The 14,546-nt window shown below is 40.6% G+C and overlaps 1 long non-coding RNA gene across 1 annotated transcript; it reads right to left on the bottom strand.

The window, feature by feature from the left end:
• Nucleotides 1-5,798: 5,798 nt before the first annotated feature.
• On the bottom strand, nt 5,799-14,491 carry LOC118495077. Its single transcript, XR_004897391.1, has 3 exons — nt 14,481-14,491; nt 13,937-13,941; nt 5,799-5,892 (listed from the first exon to the last, which is right to left on the bottom strand). It is a non-coding gene; the product is annotated as an uncharacterized LOC118495077 (long non-coding RNA).
• Between the last annotated feature and the right edge of the window lie 55 nt (nt 14,492-14,546).

The raw sequence follows: 14,546 nt of genomic DNA, 5'->3' as shown, positions 1-14,546 counted from the left end.
GTACGCCGTTGCCGCTGCTGTCTCGCCTGTTAGAGCGAGGCACGAACATAAAATCACACACACAATTGCAGAGATGCATGCTGACTCATATCATTATGCAGACATAAACATTTACACTGTGACCTCTGAGAAGAATGAGGTAAAAACGCACAGACGAGTTTGAGGATTTGTCTTCCGTGTTGTGACGTTCTTGTCAAAATGAGGATACAGTGTTGAGTGGCTGAAGAGATACAGCAGCTGAGATTTTTAGCATCTATCACGTCAGTGATATGAAAGCACACAGGCTGAGAGATTAAAAGACTGCTTTAGAGTACAGATGAGTGTCTGTGTTGTTCAGTGTCTTGGAATTTCAGAAGCACTGCAGAGGAAGAAATACTCAAAGGTTTTTATTCTACTCAAATTGACATGTTATCTAATCAACAGCAGCAGATCTATTAGGAGTTTCTAAAATGAATCAAAAGTCCTTTTCATATTCACTCTCTATTTTGTCATAGATACTTCTTTCAGGATTTCTTTTTCTTCTTGGATTGAAATCATTCCAACAGTATTTTCTAAAAATAAGCATCACTATCTCGAAACATGTCTGGCAAATAAGGCATTTTCTGTACTCCACTGACTGGTTTTTGTCATTTCCTTTTAAAGGCTGGCATATAAATAAGACTCAACAATAGACATTCTGATCAGTTAAGATGGAGATTTTCTGCAGTGTGGATTTTGTCCAAGTTGTAACTGCACTTTGTCTGATCTCAAGGACGTAACTTTTGAGTCTCAATTTCCAGACTTCATCCTTTCATCTCGATAAAAGAGAATGAAGACATGCATACCACTGTAAGGAATGTACTTTTACATTTTTTCAGAACAAACTTTTAATTAAACATTCACCAAAAAGGACCCAAAACAGGATTTGAATTGAATCAATTCAAATCAAGTGAAACAATATATATATAGTCCAAAATCACAAATCAACATCAAATTGCAGTACTTGTTTAAGAACAAGTACTGCAACTTATCAGCAAGGAAACTAACATAATACATTTTAGGGATGAAGCTGGTGTCATTAAGAAGGCAGATCACATGAAACATTTGTGAAAAGACTGCTTCAACACAAAAAGCTTCAAAAATAATAAAAGAGAGTTACTATGCAAAAAAGATACATTTTTTACCAAGAGCAAAAAGTTCAATAAAATGCATATGCTACATTACAATTATATAATTTAATTAAATGGTATTAAAGGACAGCAGAGTCACTGCCCATCCTGCACAACAGACTGAAAACCTGCCTTTCAAACCATGTCTGGACACCTCATGCTATCAACGTTCTTAGTTGTTTATTTTGAAAAGATGCAATCTTTGATGCCATCTTGATCTAGTTCCTACAGTGATTGAATGCACTCATTATTCAATTCAATGTTATTTAAAATGTCAAATCATAACGGGACACTTTACAGGTAGAGTAGGCTTAGACCTGACTCTATACAGAGACCCAACAATTATGAATTACTTTTGACAAATGCATCCAATGTAATATGCTGTCAAAGATGCAGACAGGTCAGAAAGGATGCAAATGAAAGCTGTGCTATAACACAAAGTGGTAAAAAAAAAAAAAAAAGAAGAAGAGTAAAGGCCGGGCAGATTATATTAAGAACACAGTGCAGGAGGAGAAAGTTTCAAGAAAAAGTTTCCAGCTTTCTGCTGTATCTTTTTTTCAGTGTATTTTCATGTCCTTTGATCAATAAGCAGAAGACAGAGAAGTAAAGCTTTTTCATACCCCTGTACTCATTCCTGTGCTCTGCTGCCTGTGGCTGAAGGAGAGATGAATCAGTGAACAGAGGGAGGTTCCGCCGCTCGCTCATGCTCTCTGAAGCCAACAGCATTGCTGTGATCACTGTTAATCTCCTTTGCCACTCTGCTGCCATCTCCTCAAATACATTCATCTCATTTCTAATAGTGTGCATGGCCTCTTCTTCCTTTCTAATTAGGCACCGTCAAGATTTCAGAAGTCACCCTTTGGTGCTCTGCTGCGGGCGAGATTGCTCTTTGAGCGAAGGGGTCAGTGATGACAAGTATTTGTTTGAGGGTTAAATCACAGCAGGCCTTTCATCATGTTGTTATGTTGCACGATCAGAGGCTTGGGATTATGTAGGTCAGACGTTTGAGAGTGAGAGCGCCCCTTTTGTAGCTGCCATTTTTATTCAGTTGCTAGGCAGCACCCGCTCTAATCTCTTGTACCAAAGAGTCTCTCCCTGGAGAAAAAGAGAGAGAGCATGAGTTACAAAGGATGGGAAAAAAAATTTGAAAACAGCATCAACAAAGAAGACAAACCCATGCAAGGACTGCTTTTAGAAACACTCTAAAGGGAGGGAGTGGAAAAGGACAGGATGTAGCTCGGCCCTGAAACCTGCTCTGGCTCTCCTGAACATCTTTAAACCCCTGTGGTTTTGTTTGTGCAATTGCCTGAATAACTAAAGGATGATCAACCAAATCACACAACTCCAACTGTAGGATAAATTCAACATTCAAATCGGGTACGTAACAATTAGGGTATGTAACATCTTTCAACTCTTGAGTCAAGCTTTTAAAAAAAACAGGTGGAAATGCTCCAGTGGGTCAGTGAAAGCAGGAAAGCTGATGTGAGTCAGGATTTTGGCACAAATTGTCTGTCAACAGGTACCAAAATGGATCAGAACCGCTCAGATCCAGGGTCTCGGTCGTCTGGCAAGTGTGTCTGCTGTCACACTGCCAGACATGTCACGCTCCGCCATCAAAGGCTCACCCCTCGGCTCTGTGTTCTGAGAGAGAAGCCCCCCCACACACACACACACACACACACTGATCCCCTCCCTCCCACCTCAGGCTCAGTAAGGATCTGCTATTCTCTGTTGCATTTCACACTCTTTGATTTGGAGTTTTGAAGTTTGTTCAAGTCTGTCTTTTGTCCCGCAATTTTTGCCTTGGTTGTGTTTAATAATGACTGTCTTGATTCATGAAGTTTCCAACTGAGGTGCACTTTGCAAACTTGGCACTGTAGCACTGTGCTGCTTCTGATGCTCTCATGTGCTACAGCCAACAGCCGGTTAGCTAGCATTGCATAAATACTGGAAAAAGAGGGGAAACAACTGTTAGCTTGGTTTTATCCAAAGGTTCAAAAACCTGAGTTTACACTCCAGATGTGGTTTCACAGGAGGTAATGTGTACTCACTTTTTGTACAAATTAACCAAATAAGATATAACGTGTTAATGAGTGAGCTTTAGAGGTGCTAGTAGGTGGATTTTGTTACCTTTGAACAGAGCTAGGCTAGCTGTTTCCAATATTTGTGCTTAGCTAAGCCTGGCTCTGTCTAAACCAACAAAATGTAAAAACGTAACTTGCAGTTATGTGTTTTAAGTTGCAAGACCTTAGAGATGGGTGGATTTCATTAGCTTTGGAATGAGCCAAGCTGAGCTAAGCAGCTGCATGTGGTAGCTTAATGTTTACTACACATAGTGTTATCAATCTTCTAATCTAACTCACAGCAAGAAAGCAAATTAGCTTTCAAAACTATTACTTTAAAATTATATTTCCATGTCTTTAATAAGGATTTTTTTTTCTCAAAGCAGAGCTGGCACATAAATATCTCATTCTTCTCTGTGAAGAAGTTAAAATCTTATTCTAACAATAGATGTGAATAAATGAAGAATAATCTCCTGTCACACCAGACCAGATCCTGTAACCATCTGCTGGCTGTATCCTTACATGTAGCCTAACTGTCAGACATAAAAGTGTTATCATTCTACTCTATACCCAAGGCAAGAAAGCCAGTAAGCAGATTTCCCCAAATGTGGAACTAGTCCTTTTAAAGTGGGACTCATGAAGTAGTCTCAAACAGAAAAAGGATTTTACTCGACCAGACTGTCTAAAGGTATAAAAGTCCTTTGTGAACCAGCTCAAAGGTTTGTATGAAGGGATGTAATTGGCTAATTAAGAGGAACCTGTGTGTTGATGGTGCCAGTGTGTGTGTGTGTGTGTGTGTGTGTGTGTGTGTGTGTGTGTGTGTGTGTGTGTGTGTCCTTATTGTATAAACAGTGTTCTTTAGTCCTGCTTTCTGCTCTTAGTTTCTTAAAATGAGCGTGTTGATTAACTCACATTTGTATTTTTTGCACAGTAAGTGTCTGCTAAGGTTGTTCAGGGTTGTTTGTATTTTGTAAAGAAAATGAGACAGAAAATCCAATGGGACATTTCGGGGAAGGTTCAAATACATTTGGCCCAAAAATTTCCTATCATCAATTAAGCCCTTTTTCCGGCCAGGACTGTTGACTCAGGCTGATCACTGTACATTAGCCAGTCTGTGTAGTAAAGGGAACCAGCTGGGGCCACACTCACTCTAACACTGGACCTTTTGTCCAGGTCTCAGCCCCCCTACATGTAAAATAAAAACCTTGTTGCATGAGAGATACTCTTTGTGTGGAAGCAGACATTGTTCCTATTGTGGCGTGTCAAAGCTCTCATGCCAGGTCCAACACAGTGCTGAATAAACTGTGGTTTGTGTACATACTGTAACTGTAGGCTGTGGAAAAGGAGCAAGGCAGCGGTCTGTGATGATCTTGGCGGCCGGTGAGGATTTGGCATGCAGAGCAAGAGCTGGAGCAGCAGTACCACATGCAGCCCTTTCCCTCAGGATAATAACTGCTTGTTGAGCAGAGAGGGAGAAAACCTGCAAGGATCAGACTTCCTGTTCACACCCCATCATGCATAAGCTGGCAGGATTCTTGTGTTGTTATGGTCGTGAGACATTTCCTGTGTGTGTTTTGGGGTTGCATCTGGGCTTGTTTACAGCCCAGACTAGAGCCTCATTAAATGGAACATGGTACTAGGCGGATGTGGGGGGGCTCAAGTGCCTATTAGTGGGGCCGGCCTCTAGCCCCAAACCAGAACCCAACTGGGCCAGGTGCTTCATGCTTCAGCCTGGTTTCCACAACACAGACAAACAGGGCTAAAAAGGCCTTTAGTCATTAGAAAAGTGTGCATCGTTAATTTTTGCCAAACCCCACCTCATTCATGAGGATTTGTCAGATATGACATTGAATTTTAAGTATGGTGATATTCTATATTTTTGTTATTATCAGCAAATCCCATGAAAACACCAAACTCATGTATGTTTTCTCTTAAAACTTTCCAACTTCTCTACAATGCCTGTTGCCCTCAGTCTTAAATCTGTTGGTTACACATACATAAATCATTACAAACTGGTCACAAATGTAAAGTTTCATTTAAAAAGGGGTCTAACTAATACCCTAAATCAGCAGGGCACTGAGATTTTAGTAAACTTGAACGGGTAAATTGTGCATTTAATATAGGGTGACCAGACATCCCGGTTTGACCGGGACAGTCCCGATTTGACCGGGACAGTCCCGATTTTGAGTTGCTTGTCCCGAGTCCCGACAAAAACCTCTCGGGACGCTAAAATGTCCCGGTTTACACTAACCACTATGAAATTGTCCCGGTTGTCAGCGATTACATAGCCGACGTGATCTTATTATAGCCCGATCATTAACTAAACCCATGTAGAAAGACTAATAAAGTGTCCAGTGTATGATTTTAAAAATATACTTGTCTAATACTTGAAAAATAAAATCATGTATTCAACCTAAAAATAAGTGTACCATTTTTTCTTTCAGTTTGAATAAAATTTAGATTAAATTCTGGAATTATTTTGAATAAATTATTAATTTTAATTTTTCACTTTTATATTTGATTTCAGTTCCACATTTCATGTTTTCAGATTCAAAACTTATTTTTTTTACGGCTTCAAATCTTTTTTTTCAGTTTCAGACTTTTGGCCCTGATTTTGCATAGGGGGCGTGGCTTCAACTCAGAGGGGCGTGGAATTATGAGTGACAGCCTAACAAAGAAGGCTGGACAAAGCTGGAAATGAAGCATCGCTAGCACTAAAGTTAGCATTAACTAATGTTAGCTTCACACTAGCTGGTGTTTTTACACTAATTTCAGTGTCCAGCTCAAGTTTTTTGACTTTAACGTGTAGTGGTCTTTGTTAACCTCTGTTTGTCAGAATGACCATAACTCGACAGTGGCTGCGATGCTTCATTTCCAGCTTTGTCCAGCTGTCCACCTATTTTCCCTTTATGTGTTAATGACAAAAAAATGCCACTGCGGGGATAATGTCCCAAAGTATCTATTCAAAAAAGCTAATATCTTTCACATGTCTTACCTGTGCGCTGGCGCCAGGGTTGCCTTGGCGGAGCGGACGCCATGCTGACTGCCGAGTGAATACTGTGGTGCATTCATTCAAAGTCGTACGTGGAAGTGGGAGAAGTCATTGTTCCTGCTGAACTGCACAATCTGGCACAGTGTATTGCTCTTATAGTGTAATTGGTACCACGTGTTGTCCAAAACAGTATTTTAAATGGAACTTTGTCACTGGCATCAGTTTGTTTAGTAAAAATCATGTATATGGTGGATAGAAAGCATTCAGTCATAGTTCTCGCAGTAACACAATTTCCTGAAGGCAACATGACTGAGGAGAGTCTTCTGCCTTCTTTGTTAGGCTGTCACTCATAATTCCACGCCCCTCTGAGTTGAAGCCACGCCCCCTACGCAAAATCTGGGCCAAAAGTCTGAAACTGAAAAAAAATGATCTGAAACTGAAAAAAAAGATTTGAAGCTGTAAAAAAAATAAGTTTTGAATCTGAAAACATGAAATGTGGAACTGAAAACAAATATAAAAGTGAAAAATGAAAGTTAATCATTTATTCAAAAATAATTCCAGAATTTAATCTAAATTTTATTCAAACTGAAAGAAAAATTGGTACATTTATATTTAGTTTGAATACATGGTTTTATTTTTCAAGTTTTAGACCAAAACTTAAATTTTCAATTTCAAGCTTTAGTTTTTCAACTATAGGCCTATATATATTTTTTTCAAATGAACAAAACATTTGGCCCTGATTTAGCTCCATACTTCTTATCTGTCTCATTTTAAGCGCGGTGAAATTGGCTGGATGTTTGATATTCACTTGATATTCAATTTTAACTTCCCCTTCGTTCGAGATCAACAACGCAATTCAGGTCAATGACGTGATCAGGGTCAAAGAAAGTTGACATTGTTACAGAGCATCAAGAGAAAACTAGAGATCTGTTTCCGACATTTAAAGCGTAACTCTCGTCAAAATGCAACCTAGGGTCTTTTTGTGAATGTACCCGAGTCAAACTTTCGTTTAAAAGCATATTTAGGACGGAATCGCCACTTTTAAGATTTACCATTTAACAACTCACCGTAGGTTTTGTTGTTTCCGGCTGCTACCACCTCGGCAGTCAAAACGAGTCGATATCCGAATGCGAATGAACGGACTCCATATGAGGCTCCTTTTTACTATGAGGTCAATATTGTTTTTCAATAACGACAAAACAAGAAATAATCCGTGCATTTATATGGAACTAAGCTTTAGGAGCTTTCCATCTTTACTCTCCTCCCTGTTATGTTGCATTCGGAAATTAATTGTTTTTGACTGATAAAATGGCTGCGGCCAGAAACAACAAGACCTACAGTGAGTTGTTCAAAACCTTTCTTTTTAGTAAACTCTGGGTACACAAACAATGTTCTCAATGCTTTTGTTAAGGTGTAGAGCCCTTGGTGATACTTCGAGCAAAGTTTCATGTTGTGTCGAGCCTTCTTAGTGTTTTAAAAATAGCTATTTTGAGGCTATCATAAAAGTGCCCCTAGCACTCCCATTCAAAAGGCCATTTGACCGAAAAACGAAAATACGGTAAAACTTAAAAGTGGCGATTCCGTCCTAAATATGCTTTTAAACTAAAGTTTGACTCGGGTACATTCACAAAAAGACCCTAGGTTGCATTTTGGCGAGAGTTACGCTTTAAGCTATAGCACTTCATCATCTGTTCTGTCGCTAGGTTTTGTGTAAGGGACCGTCGACAAATTACCGTTTTGGTAGATCGGCAATGACAGTAGGGATGCTATTTTTTTGAAAAAATATTCACTAATAATTTGTTTTCATGATGATTGCATTACTTTCCAATACGTACAGTTCAGTTATTATTATTTCTGGAAAATATGAAATAAAAATCTAATTCTCTCATTCTAATTGCTGTAGTAGGCTACTTCCCAATCACTCACTGCCACTTACTACTGGTCACGGTTTCCTAAAAAAAGACAATTTATATGGAAGCAGGACTCAATTTTCTCTGAAAAATATGACCTGGGCTGGCACATGTTCACGTTAAAAAGCGTGTGCGTGCACAAGCACTACGGTCACGCGCAAAGTGTCCCGGTTTTAGTTCCGGAAAATCTGATCACCCTAATTTAATACGCATTCGGTGCACTAGTGAATATTTACAGCAGCAAAACAGTGTGTACGTGGGATCAACTCAAAACTAAAGAGAAAATAATGAAGGAATATGTCATATTCTGCAACAGTGTTGCTCATCGATGTGCTTTTAACAAACAAAAATGGAGCTCTTAGTGTAGCAGGATACACAGACAATACTTGTTAGTAGAATCATTTCATTGCTGGTTTTGGTCTTTTGATGATACGAAAAATATAGAATATCACCAGATCATTGCAGAGTGTAAGCATGGCCACAAAATGCAGACCAAGCCAGAAATATGACTGAAAACAGTTTAAGAACACAGAGGTGTCCTTGATTTAGTCTCTCTCTCTCTCTGGTTGTGCATGTGCAAGTAGCCCTTCCGTGTTCATTTTTGTGTGTTTATAACTATGAGACCCTCACATCCCTGCAGGCCTCTTTCAGCAGCAGCTACATGAATTCCTCCACAGCTCCAGTGTGAAGTGTCCTGCAAAGACTAAAGCTGTGCAGCAGAGGACAAAGCAGAGAGGGATTAGCGTCCCCCGCCTTTCTGCTCATGCACACCCGTACCGTGTAACACTTGACATAATCAAACACTCACCCAGTGTGACACACAACACAAGCAAACACTCTTCTGGGGCTATGCTACTAAAACAAACCCTGCGCTGGAACCCCAGGGGCTGAGGCGAGTGGCGGAGGAGCTGAGGAGGCGGATGTGAGGGAGGCCAAGAACTCATGGTGTTTATGCTGAACAGCCAGAGAGTGGGAAACGCATGGAATACGATCTCCATGTTTTCCCTACCCCAGCTAATCCGACAAAACGACAGAGGGAGCAGATTCCCTTTCAGAGAAAGCTGCCACTTAGATATTTATCCTTGCTAAGGCAAACATCTGGCCCCGGCGGGCTCTTTTCATAGGGCGATATGAGTGGGTGTGATACTCAGCTACATTTATTTGGGTGTGAAGTTTTAATTAAAAGTGAAAGCCATGCCCGCTGGCCAACCCCCCCAAGCTTCGTCTATCCCCTGAGCTTCATCTGAGTGTGGAACGGAGAGAAAAGTAAAACTAGATAGGAAGAGATAGACAGAGGGCAGAAAAAAAAAGCAGAAAACAGACAAACAAATGCAGATATGTAGGAGAAGAGATGCAGACAGGAGATATAGAGTAATTTATCCATTTAGGGTGTGAAATTTCCCTTCTTGCTGTTTGTTTTCAGTTGCAGTCACATGGAACAGCCTGAATTACAGACAAAGTGCCCGTTGCCCCCACACACAGAGGAGGGCGTATTGCTTACAGAAAAATCTGCTTACTCTTCAGAGTCTGGTTTTCCAGAAGCACCCTTGCATGCAAAATCACCTCTGTCAACTGGCTAAGAGCACACTGACCCTTACAACCCAGAATCAGGAGAACAAGAGAGCAATTCCTAATATCCATCCATCCTGTTTTGGGGTTTTCATGATTTTAAGAATTGTCTTTGGAAATAATTTTGCAAGATATTTTGGCTAAAGTCAATCCCTACACTGCTGCAGCTTTTGCATTGTAGTCACAGTCAGAGCAGCAATTTACGAGTGAGACTGAGCTCATGTTGTGTTTACCAATGGCCTCCGGATACAAAATGCTGGGGCCTCATTTATGAGCTGGCACATGGATTCCCTCATCATTTTAAACTAAAAAAAGCTCATTGTACGTACACCTTGTTTATAGCAACACAGGTAATAAAGCTAAACCTTCCATCTATCAGTTGTAATTGCCTTAAGGAGGCAGAAAGTGTGTGAATGAGCTTCAGCACCCCCACGTGAGAAATGTTCCAGATCACTTTTAATTAAAGCCGGGGCTTGTTTTGCTGACAGAGCAGAACCTTTACACATTTGTCAAGTTAAAAAAATGCAAATTTAGAATTCTAAATGTTGAAACTTTATTTAGTTTCTAAATATTGTAATCATTAGTCATCACACTTACCCTATACCAAAGCCCGTCTACGGAAAGCCGTTCCACTCCCTATTAAGCCCCATTGTACCTACTTTGGTTGCAGTTCCACCAGAGTTCCACTGGGGGTGATCACGGTCCAGTGCAAAATGAATGGGACCCTATGGATCTAGACGGCTAAATTTGTCTCTTTCGCCTGATTGTCGATGAGAAATCTCAGATTTGATTGTAGTTTTTGTAAGTTCAACATGGATTATAGGTCGAAAGTTGAATGAACGAGTACTTATGCCCTTTCGATTTGTTACAGGTTGAGTCGTTGTTGCCCATAACACGCTAGCATTCTGCTAATGAATGCTGATTGGTCAGTGAAGGACAGATTACGATCGGAGATCCCGCTTGACGGCATCCGAAGCAGAACCAGAATGCCTGAGTGAATATTTCGGCGTGGTCTTTAAAACATTAGCAAACCTCTTTCTAGCACGTGTATTGACAGGGAGAGTCTAACCTGTCAGCTGTGTTGTCGATGCCTCGAGAGAAAAAAGGAAGCGACTCAAAGCTTGCCGTAAAGCAGAATCTCTGGCCGTATATGTGTATGACGTCATTGACATTTTAAAAGGCTTTTTAGAACAAAAAAGCCACTTTAAAAAAATCTAACACCCAGCAGTGTGTATTTTCTTAGCCTCCCCTTTCAAATGCAACATTCAAATTACTAGACAAAAAATTATTTTGAGGGGTATAGCTCCATAGAGTCCCATTCATTCTGCACTGGCCTGTGAGCGCCCCCCATTTGGAACTCTGGTGGAACTGCAACCAGTTCAGAAGCCGGAAGTAACGAGAGAGTGGAACTTCTTCCCATATTAGAAATTCTTTGCCTATACACTTGCCTTTTTTTTTTTTTTTTAAGATTATTTTTTGGGCTTTTCCGCCTTTAATGGACAGGACAGGGGAGAGAGGGGGAAGACATGCAGGAAATTGTCACAGGTCGGATTTGAACCTTGGACCTCTGTGTCGAGGCATAAACCTCTCAGTAAATGTGCGCCTGCTCTACCCACTGAACCAACCCGGCCACAAGGGCCACTTACCTTTTGGCTGAGCTTACAGTGCTAAAAGGAATGGTTTGACATGTTCAAAAATACACGTATTCGCTTTCTTGCAGCTTAGATGAAAAAATGGATACCTCTCATCTTGTACTTGTACAGTAAATATGAAGCTGCAGCCTGCTTAGCAACTGGAAACAGGGAAACACCTAGCTTGGGTCTGTCCAAAGGTACAAAAACCTAAGTGTAAAAGCATCAACTTCAGGTTTACATTGTGTACATGAGTATACGTGTGACTTTTAAAACAAATGTAGACATTTTGGGAAATATGCTTTTCCACTTTCTTGCCAAAAGTTAGTTTGTTCAAATTGATACCTCTGTCATGTCTGTATGGTAAATATGAAGCTACTGCCAGCAGTTAGCTTAGCTTAGGATAAAGACTGGTAACTAGCCTAGCTTTCTCCATAAATAAAACAAATAATACATCTCACTAACTAACACAGTATATCCCGTTTGGTTAATCTGTACAAAATCAAAGAGTAAAAATGACAAGTGGTGTGCTAAGCTACCTCCACCTTTGACTCTCACCCTTTGAAAAAAAAACCCCACTTGCCTCACGTTGTATCACCGACAGATGTCCAGCGTATAGATAAGTTAATGAGTCTAACCCCACCTGACTGTCTGCTGGGCTCTTTGCTAGAAAGAGTCTAGCCTATCATGTGTTACCTGACCGTGCTCTCAGTGTGAGAGGATGTTAATTGGCGGTGAGGCGCCAGTCTCTACCACCCCGCCTCTGGCGTCAGTAAGAGCCAGGAAAGGTGGCATGAAGCCTGGCCTCGGAGCGCTCCAGACTCCGTGGGTCCAGAGGAAACCAAAAGGCATGATCCAGTGTGTGGATGCCATCCCTGAAGCACACACCTGGGGCCCGTTTCAGGAAGGAGGTTTAACAAACTCTGAGTCTAATCCTGATGTCTGAGTTGATTTACCCTGAGATGGGAAACTCTGAGTTTTTGGTTCCAGAACAGCTGATTTGAGTTGGTTCAATCAACTCAGAGTAGGTTCACTCAGAGTTAAGCGTGTGCACTGTGGTGGAAGTTTTCTTTTCAGCAGGTGTAGATGTTTTGGAAAGAAAATAGAACTGTGAAACAAAAATAAAAGAACAGTCGTAGACCAAGCCAATTTAGGTTTTTGTATTTTATTATAAACTTGCAAGTTTACAAGGAAGCATACGGTTCACAAAAGGCACGCAGCACTAGTGTGAAAGGTCTTTTCAAATGAGTGAACAGAAACACTGAACTTAAATACATCTTCAGAGTGACAGCACACACGCACTTGGCTTATTATGACTCTACATTTCTCACAGGCAATCTGATACACATGAAGACAATCAAAAAACACAAGAGACATCTTGGAGCCATTTCGCCTCCTTCCCCCTGTACAACTTTCACCCCCCCCAGTTACATCTCAACTGGCATGGGAAAACTAAATGTATCAGAAGCGATAGTTTTAGGGTGACCTTGTAGCCCCTATCTGTTCAGACAAACAGTGCTCACATTATGTTCCAGACTTTGTGATTCGCACTTAGTTAGAATCAGATTCTACATGTGGAAATGAGATGAACTCCCTTTCAGCATTGTGAGAGAAAGCATAAAACAAATAAATCAGAAAAATATATAGAGAATCATGTTAACAGAAATGTTGCCATTACAGCACCACCACAATAAAAAGGCAGCATGAATGGAGCCATGATACTACGATTCACCATGGTAATAACCACAAACAAACTGGTCGGCAGAAATACTCATGCGCACATACAGCGAGTTTGAACATGTATTTCGTTAAAAAAGCAACAAAGCAGCTGCTGCAAAAGAGAGAGAATTTGCGTGGGAGAAAATTGCTGCTCGAGTTAATGCGTAAGTTCCAATATAGTGTATTAATATCATATTTAATCATAAGTAAACCTGCTTTCTGAAACGGACCCCTGGCCTGAACTTGTACACTTGAATGGAAAACACAGGGAAGTTGTTCTTTCAGAAATAAAAGGGAGAATTATTTTCAATTTAAAAGCCAGCGTGCCTTAAAGAAACTCCTGTCTCCTGTTTAGTGCCATGCAGTTTCCTCCTGGCTGATTGGAGTTCACCCAACGTGTGTGTGTGTGTGTGTGTGTGTGTGTGTGTGTGTGTGTTTGTGTGTCCTGGCTCCTGTCTGCCGTCCGTCTGCCTCCCCTGGATTGGACTCCTGTCGCCTTCCCAGTGAAGGGCCACTCAACCTGGGTGGATATTCTTTCCCTCACATCTGCTATGAATTTACCAGAGCCAAGCCATTCAAAGGCTCCTTTATGGAGCCGTCAGCAGCCCTGTGACTGCTTCCTATTAAGACACATGCACACTTCGTACACATACACACCTTGGTTGGCACACACACACACACACACACACACACACACACACACACATACACACAAAGTGCGCACAGGTTTGTACTTATGCACACATTTACACTCATGCCTACTTTTGAGTGGGTATTTCCATATACGATGTGTTGTCTTTTTCTCTTTCTCTGCCCTTAGTCATATACTGTATACAAACACATAAATATGCACATACGCACACACGTGTACACACTCGCCTCCAGTTTCTTACTCAACAAAAACCTGAACTTAAGTCAGCCCCAACAGCTGCAGCCCCTTGGTATTTTTTTTATTTTTTTAAGTGAATCACCCATGCATGGTGGAGCAGTGCAGGGATGGGATTGGGCCATTACACACTTTAATCTATTTACTGCTGTCATCCTCCTCAATAGGCATATGCAAACTCCGGAGAAACATGAGCTGTGACAGGAGCAAGGCCATCATGTAACTTTAGATGGATCTGATTTGGAGAGAAAGGAGAGAAAATATAGATGTAAAAAAAACAATATGATCCATGATCAGTCTGCAGTGATCATCTCAATTCTGCAAAACAAGATGCTTTTGGGAAACAATACCTGTTCTGATGTGACAGGAAATTATTCTACATTTATTCCCTTCTTTTATTAGATTAAGATTTTAACTTCTAAACATAGAGGGATGAGGGATTTAGATGTTTGATTAAAAAAAATCTCCTTATTAAAAACATTGAAATAAAATTAAAGCAATAGTTTGACATTTTGAATGTTCATTTGCTCTCTTGCCAAGAGTTAAATTAAAAGATTGATACCACTGTCATGTCTGTACAGTAAACATTAAGATACCGCCTGCAGCTGGTTAGCTTAGCTTGGTTCTG

This window comes from Sander lucioperca, chromosome 5 (genome assembly GCF_008315115.2).
Source record: "Sander lucioperca isolate FBNREF2018 chromosome 5, SLUC_FBN_1.2, whole genome shotgun sequence".
Lineage (NCBI taxonomy): Eukaryota > Metazoa > Chordata > Actinopteri > Perciformes > Percidae > Sander > Sander lucioperca.
Note: the sequence above shows the minus strand (reverse complement) of the source record. Positions and strands in the feature narration are given on the sequence as shown.